This window comes from Coregonus lavaretus (assembly GCF_964263955.1).
Source record: "Coregonus lavaretus genome assembly, chromosome: 39".
NCBI classification, from domain to species: domain Eukaryota; kingdom Metazoa; phylum Chordata; class Actinopteri; order Salmoniformes; family Salmonidae; genus Coregonus; species Coregonus lavaretus.
In genome coordinates, this window is record NC_140026.1 from 1796995 (window position 1) to 1806145 (window position 9151).

The window sequence follows — 9151 nt, forward strand, 5'->3', positions numbered from 1 at the left end:
CGAAAGGCAGGGCAGGATGGATATAGGTCTGTAACAGTTTGGATCTAGAGTGTCACCCAGTGGCGGCTCCTGAAAAAATTCTCAGGGGGGGCAATTTTTCTGATGATTTAGGTGACCTACACACATTTTAAAAAAGATATGTCCATCAACAACATGAAGACAGGGGCAGCATATAAGTCAGTGCCAGAAGCATTTATTGACTGATCTCAAAAGTGTTGGCTTACAAAAGCAAAATAAGTTATCACAGTAAAAATAATCAAGGGTGTTCTTTCACATTCCTCAACACTGCATAAACAATATGCATTTCCATAAACAAATGAAATATCAGCTGAAAATACAGCATCTTGGTATTTGTTCAGATTGCAGGATCAACAAGAGCTTTTACCACATTTTTTGCCTCATGGTTGAATTGGAAATATGTGCACCTGAGCATAATTCACAACAAGCAAGCAGGAGCTTTTGATAGAGGCTACTGAAAACATTGATGCAAGTTATTGGTAATAAGAAATTTTTATAGACTTCCATATTCTGCCCTCTTGTATAGATTTGTGAAAATGAACAGTGATAGACATTTTGCCTGAAAACAGAATTTGAAAATAATTTATAGAAAAGGTAAACACAGCTATCTGTATGGCTTTGTAAAAATGAACAACCATATTCTGGCCAATTGTATAGATTTGTAAATATGGACAACCATATTCTGGCCAATTGTATAGATTTGTAAAAATGAACATGAACGGATTATTATTTTTTTTAAACTTTTTTTAAAATGAAAAATAACTATTTTAAACAACATCAACTGTGAACTGATTTGGGCGTGTGTGTGTTAAAGAGACAGACAGGGAGGGACAAAGAGAGAGAGAGGCTACATTACTTGTACTGAAACTGTTCTCTTCTCTCTTTCAATGCAGCAAAGCGGTCAGTGACTTTCTCATTGAAATCAGGCATGCTGAGGACTAGTTCCCTCTCCATGGAAAGCATGGCCAGTGCATTCAGACGTTCCTGGCCCATTGAATTTCGCAGGAATGTCTTAACTCGTGTCAAAGTTGAGAAACATCTCTCAGCTTCAGCTGTTGTCATGGGAGTAGTTATGAGGATGTTCAACAGAGTCACAGTCTCAGAGAACGTCTCCTGGAGGTTGTAGCTCATGAGAACCTGGTACAGTGCCAGTGCACCACAGTTTGACTTTCTCGTCGTCGGCAAAAAGACAGTTCAGTCTCTCCAAAAGCACACTGGCGATTGAGACTGAGGTTGATTCCGAGATGGGAAGGAACTCAAAAAAGCGCTCCTGCACTTTGTGGTTGCTATCTATGTACCTCAGCACAAGCACCAGATGTGTCTGTGTAGAAACGTCCGTGGTCTCGTCAGCTTGGATAGCTACGAAGTTCGCCGACTTCACCTCCTCCACAATATGTTCCCTCATGACCGCTAGCATACACTCCAGTAGCTCGTTTTGAATGGTCTTTGATGTGAACTTCTTTCAAAGAGACAATCGAGTTGCACTGAACGCTAGCCATGTTGATAGTAGTACGTGAATTGATTGACGCTGCTACCCGCTCTTTTCTTAGTTACGTTCATGGTTATGTTACGTATGACGAAAGCGCGTAAGTGCAAGCCCTCCCGGAACCCATAGAGATTGTATTGAAAGCTCTGATATTTGAAAAAAAAATATTTTACATGAGAGTCTATGAGAGACTTCTGGGGCGATTTTCAACCTGACTGAAATCGCCCCAAAAGGGGCGGGGCCATTTGAAGCACGACTTTAGCCTGATTGGACATTTAGTGGCAGATCAGACGTCTAGATTAGAACACTGATAACTACTGTTGCCGTGATATAATTGATTAGAAAAAAAATCCCTTCCTTTTCCCGTTTGGCAGTGCGTCGCCCATATCGCCCTAATGAACACACCGCCCCTGGTGTCACCCCCTTTGAAGAGGGGGATGACCGCGGCAGCTTTCCAATCTCTGGGGATTCTCGAATATTGTAGATTTATCGGTGGTGACAGTGTTTCTTAGCCTCAGTGCAGTGGGCAGCTGGGAGGAGGTGCTCTTATTCTCCATGGACTTTACAGTGTCCCAAAACTTTTTGGAGTTAGTGCTACAGGATGCAAATTTCTGTTTGAAAAAGCTAGCCTTTGCTTTCCTAACTGATTGTGTACATTGGTTCCTGACTTCCCTGAAAAGTTGCATATCGCGGGGGCTGTTCGATGTTAATGCAGTACGCCACAGGATGTTTTTGTGCTGGTCAAGGGCAGTCAAGTCTGAGGAGAACCAGGGGCTATATCTGTTCTTAGTTCAGAATTTTTTGAATGGGGCATGCTTATTTAAGATTGAGAGGAAAGCACTTTTAAAGAACAACCAGGCATCCTCTACTGACGGAATGAGTTCAATATCCATCCAGGATACCCGGGCCAGGTCAATTAGAAAGGCCTGCTCGCTAAAGTGTTTTAGGGAGCGTTTGACAGTGATGAGGGGTGGTCGTTTGACCGCGGACCCGTTACGGACGCAGGCAATAAGGCAGTGATCGCTGAGATCCTGGTTGAAGACAGCGGAGGTGTATTTAGAGGGTACATTTGTCAGGATGATATCTATGAGGGTGCCCATGTTTACAGATTTAGGGTTGTACCTGGTAGGTTCGTTGATAATTTGTGTGAGATTGAGGGCATCTAGTTTAGATTGTAGGATGGCCGGGGTGTTAAGCATATCCCAGTTTAGGTCACCAAGCAGTACGAAGTCTGAGGATAGATGGGGGGCAATCAGTTCACATATGGTGTCCAGGGCACAGCTGGGGGCTGAGGGGGGTCTGTAGCAAGCGGCAACAGTGATATACTTATTTCTGGAAAGGTGGATTTTTAGAAGTAGAAGCTCAAACTGTTTGGGCACAGACCTGGATAGTACGATAGAGCTCTGCAGGCTCTCTCTACAGTAGATTGCAACCCCACCCCCTTTGGCAGTTCTATATAGACGGAAAATGTTGTAGTTGGGGATTGAAATGTCAGAATTTTTGGTGGCCTTCCTAAGCCAGGATTCAGACACTGCTAGGACATCAGGGTTGGCGGAGTGTGCTAGCGCAGTGAATAACTCAAACAGGGAGGAGGCTTCGGATGTTAACGTGCAAGAAACCAATGCTTTTACGGTTACAGAAGTCAACAAATGATAACGCCTGGGGAGTAGGAGTGATACTGGGGGCTACAGTGAAATAGTACAATAACAAATAACCGAAACAGCAATAAGCAAGGCATATTGAAATGGGAGAGAGGCATAAAGCAATCACAGGTGTTATTCGAGAGAGCTAAGACAACAGCTGGTAATGACGACAAAGTTTGGGCTGAGGCTAAACATAAACAGGATGCGGTACCGTAAAAAGGAACAGTCCAGCAGGCATCAGCTGTATAGCTGAGTTATCATAAGGTCCGGTGAACAGCAGTAGGAGAGTTCGGAGGTAGTTCGGGGGTTTCTACAGCACTGGGGAGCAAGAGGCCACGGCTTGCGTGTGCTAGCGAGCCGGGGCTAGCAGATCGATCTTCGTGGTCGACGTCGTAACGGGAAACCTGTTGTAAATCACATCAGACGATTTCGTCGGCAGACCAGTCGTGATGGATCGGCGGGGCTCCGTGTCAACACTAGGAGGTCCCGTCCGGTGGACAGAGAGGTAGATAGCCGGGAGAAGGGCCTGGCTCGCGGCTAGCTCGAGGCTGATTAGCCAACAACAACGTTCTGAGGGCAAAGGGGGAGTGCAACTCAATATTAGGAAGGTGTTCCTAATGTTTTGTACACTCAGTGTAAGGTCTGTGGTAAACACAGATCTTATAAGTGTTGTTCTATGAGATCATCATAGAACAACATAAAGCATGTAATAAAAAAAAAAAGCTTCATAATTCGTAAAGGTCATGTTTACTGACATAACTCATAGAACAAAACCAAATAAGATCTCCTAAGACCTTATTTTCAGCGTTTATCCTTTCCTTAGACATTGAAAACCATTAGCTAGTGACGACATCCACCTATCCCTATGGAAAACTGATGGAGCATGAAGCCTGAAGGATTTGAATTTGAAGCCATGTTGCTGAATGGGGCTGAGTGACACCATAACAAACAAACAAAACATCGCTAAGGATCATGGTGAAAGTGGCCTTAACTAGCAAAGGATCATGGTCGATGTAGTCGTTTTCATCCTGCCTGAGAGAGTCAACCGGGAGCCTCCTCGTAGCCTGCCGGCCCGTGATTGGTCTGTGTCAGCACGTGGTCCTGTGATTGGTCTGTGTCAGCACGTGGTCCTGTGATTGGTCTGTGTCAGCACGTGGTCCTGTGATTGGTCTGTGTCAGCACGTGGTCCTGTGATTGGTCTGTGTCAGCACGTTGTCCTGTGATTGGTCTGTGTCAGCACGTTGTCCTGTGATTGGTCTGTGTCAGCACGTTGTCCTGTGATTGGTCTGTGTCAGCACGTGGTCCTGTGATTGGTCTGTGTCAGCACGTTGTCCTGTGATTGGTCTGTGTCAGCACGTTGTCCCGTGATTGGTCTGTGTCAGCACGTGGTTCTGTGATTGGTCTGTGTCAGCACGTTGTCCTGTGATTGGTCTGTCTCAGCACGTGGTCCTGTGATTGGTCTGTGTCAGCACGTTGTCCTGTGATTGGTCTGTGTCAGCACGTTGTCCCGTGATTGGTCTGTGTCAGCACGTGGTTCTGTGATTGGTCTGTGTCAGCACGTTGTCCTGTGATTGGTCTGTCTCAGCACGTGGTCCTGTGATTGGTCTGTGTCAGCACGTTGTCCTGTGTGACGACAAATATAGTAGTCAGAATGGATCACTGTTTCATTAAATATCTCGATTTGTAGCGAACTTTAAAATAATTCACCGTGGGGATTGAGCTTGACCAAAAACGGTCATCTTAAAAATAAAATAATAAAAAAATGTTTGGGCCGTTCTGGTGAGGGTCATTTACATACAGTGCCTTCAGAAGGTATTCATACCCCAGAATTAAAAATGGATTAAAATCGGGTTTTTTCCCCCCTCACCCATCTACACACAATACCTAATAATGACAAAGTGAAAACATTTTAGAAATGAAATACAGAAATTTCAAATGTACGTAAGTATTCACACCCCTGAGTCAATACTTTGTAGAAGCACCTTTGGCGGCGATTACAGCTGTGAGTCGTCTTGGGTTTGTCTGGATCAGCTTTGTACATCTGGATTTGGGGATTTTCTCCCATTCTTCCTTGCAGATTTTCTCAAGCTGGAGAGCAGTGGTGAATAGCAATCGTCAAGTCTTTCCACAGATTTTCAATGGGATTCAAGTCTGGGCTTTGGCTGGGCCACTCAAGGACTTTCACATTCTTGTTCTGAAGCCATTCCAGCATTGTTTTGGCTGTATGCTTGTGGTCATTGTCCTGTTGGAACGTAAATATTCACCCCAGTCTAAGGTCGTTTGCACTCTGAAGCAGGTTCTCGTCAAGGATTTGCCTGTATTTGGCTCCATTACATTTAAGTCATTTAGCAGACGCTCTTATCCAGAGCGACTTACAAATTCATTCCAATTCCATTCATTGTTCCCTCTATCCTTACCAGTCTCCCAGTCCGTCTCCCAGTATGCGTTCCTTTCTTCTTCTTCTTCTTCTGTGTGTTTTATGGCGGACTACAACCCAAAAAGGTGTATTGCCGCCCCCAACTGGGCGGGTTGAAACCAAAACAAGGTTTAAAAAAAATCCATACGTGATAGGGAAACTAACTTAATCCAAATAAAAATAGTACACTGACAAAACTTCTTCCTTCTTTCAATTCTCCTCCATATCCCCCTTCCCAGGCTCTAGGGCCTGAGAAGGTGGTACGGCTCGTGACAATATTCCATGTAACTCCTTCGCCGAGACTCCAGCCACTCTAGTCATAGACTGTTCGCTCTGCCACCGCACAGCAAGCGGTACCGGAGCTTAACAACTTCTACCCCCAAGCCATAAGACTCCTGAACAGCTAATCATGGCTACCCGGACGACTCTGGGGCCGTTCAGAACAGGTGTATATATATATATACTGAGATCATGTGACACTTAGATTGCACACAGGTGGACTTTATTTAACTAATTATGTGACTTCTGAAGGTAATTGGTTGCACCAGATCTTATTTAGGGGCGTCATAGTAAAGGGGGTGGATACATATGCACGCACCACCTTTCCATTATTTATTTTTTAGAATAAAAAAAAATAAAAAAAGTTATTTCACTTCACCAATTTGGACTATTTTGTGTATGTCCATTACATGAAATCCAAATAAAAATCCATTTAAAATTACAGGTTGTAATGCAACAAAATAGGAGAAACGCCAAGGTGGATGAATACTATTGCAAGTCACTGTACCTACTTATTAACAAAATTAACAAAATTAACGACATTTATTTTTTAAATTATTCATAAATATTATCCTGCTATATGAAGAAGTTTAAGGAAAAACATAAATTCAAATTCAAATGATTGAAAATGTAAAAATGGAACTATATTTTAAGACAATTAAATATTCTACTAACATAAAAATTGTTAGAATTATACATTTTTTAAAATGTGTGTATGCCCCTTTAAGGTCCTTGTGTAATGTGATGTTGTACCCCTTAGCTCAATTGTCCTTTGTATATTCTTTATATATACTTGTGTTCCCCCATGTACTTTTTGTATTGAGTTGTTGTTAATAAAAATAAATAAAATAAAGGAAGAGAGAGAGAAACAACTCAGCGGAAAATCTGTCTCTTTCCACCAGGTGGCGTTTCCCCATTGTTTCGCCCACCAAGCAAGGAGTTTTTGTACAAGAGGTCAATGAGAGTGTAACATTTGGTCAACAAAAACATTTAATGGCTTATTTGCTACGTGAGGTTTATTTGATTTGTAATGCTTTGAGTTGTTACGAGTGTACTGATTTAAGTAGGACACGTGATTCCAGCCAACTGTGAGAAGAAAAAAAAAACACTTTATATCGGAGTTGTCTCGAGATGGCTATGCATTTTCAGTCAGCCCGCAATACCGCTTTGTGGACAAATACTCCTATTGTTAGGGCGGAGATATGTCTTGACAGTATATCCTAATCTTTGGTATAAACCAGATGCAACCCGGATATAGACGGTGCATGAATCGAAGTATGCGAAAGTGAGTAGATTACCTTTCAAACTCAGGGAGGACATCTTGGACGCAGTGTCCAGTTCTTATAATACCTGAGATATACCTGTAATAGAGATACTAAAATTCCCCTGCCTATTGGGACTGTAAAAGCGTAATACTCATAATAGATAAGCCATTCTAATTTAAAATAGCTCATCAAGCATAATAAAATGGGAATCGTAGTTTACTGTCATTTAAATAATAACTTTCAAAAGGAGATTTGAGCTGCGTCTTTATTGCACTGTTGTGGACAGCCGTTCAACGCAGATGAAAATAAGTACACGTTTACTACGGTATTTACACCTACGATTTGTGTGTCAGGAAGTAAAACGGGAGTTACGGGGTTTGCACTAGCTACCACAGCCACTAGTTACCATGGCTATTTCGTCAAAATTCATTAAACAAAAATGTGATTTTTGTTCTTAATTTAAGATTAGGGTTAGGCATAAGGTTAGTGTGGTTAAGGTTATGGTTGAGGTTAGGGGTTAAAATCAGATTTTAAGAACATAAATTGTAGAAATAGGCGGGGTTTATGACGTTGTGGCTGTGGTAACTAGTGACGACCACGTACCTATCCTATTACCGTTCTCCTGGCCGCAGGATAATATGCTGTCAGCACTAGCGCGGATTTCTTTCTTCTTCAAAATAAGAGTCCCTCTACAAAGACATGCTAAACTTTGGGAATATCGATTTTTTTTTGGTTGCACTCTAGTGGAGTACAACAGTTTTTCACAGCATGGCAACTACCTTTAAAGAAATGTATGGATAATTTGCCGTACTTACAAGCTCCCTCACGACGCCAGGACAGCGGAGTCACTCACCACCTTCCGGAGACACTTGAAACCCCACCTCTTTAAGGAATACCTGGGATAGGATAAAGTAATCCTTCTACCCCCCCTTACCCCACCCCCCAAATAATTTAAAAAATTTGTAAAGTGGTTTACATTTACATTTTAGTCATTTAGCAGACGCTCTTATCCAGAGCGACTTACAGTTAGTGAATACATATTTTTATAAATTTAATTTTTTTCATACTGGTCCCCCGTGGGAATCGAACCCACAACCCTGGCGTTGCAAACGCCATGCTCTATCAACTGAGCTACATCCCTGCCGGCCATTCCCTCCCCTACCCTGGACAACGCTAGGCCAATTGTGCGCTGCCCATCAGTCTCCCGGTCACGGCCGGCTGCGACAGAGCCTGGATTCGAACCAGGATCTCTAGTGGCACAGCTAGCACTGCAATGCAGTGCCTTAGACCACTGCGCCACTCAGGAGACTATTGTCCCACTTGCTATCATAAGGTGAATGCACCAATGTGTAAGTGGCTCTGGATAAGAGCGTCTGCTAAATGACGAAAAATGTAAAAATGTAAATGTTACAACAAAAAATAGTATTATTTTTACCAACATTTATTTGACAAAGTTTACCACAATACTGGTATGTGGAAAGTTATTGTGTAGGCTATATCTAAATAAATAATATACTTTTAATCAAATACAAATATATGTCATTGGAATTACTCAATGGTACAATAGCTTAAATGTATCTCTTGTGCTGGGCAACGGGTTTAATACCGAGTGCTGGTGACTCCTTAACTCCACCCACTCCATTCACTGCAATGTAATACACTGGATATGAATGACGTAGGGTCAGTAGAATCTATAGAGAGGTTGGTTGTTTAGCAACAAAACAGACGGGGTTGCCTTAGATTGTTGACAACATGTAAACTATACTCCAATGTTTAGTGAAAAAAACATGAATACATTTGCACAATGAACCCTTGTCTCTCAAATACTTTTGTTACAGTTGTTGGTTAGCTAGCTAGCGGATTTTAGCATAGACGTGACTTCAGTCAAAACACCTCAAACCAAGACATGGTATCATGAACAAGATTTTTTTTTAAACTAGCTGAAACGAGCCACCTACGATTCCCCACATGGCAGCTTCTTGTCACTGTTGCTAGCTGTCTGGCCATCCAGAATCACAACAACACTTCTGCCCCAATTGAAGCG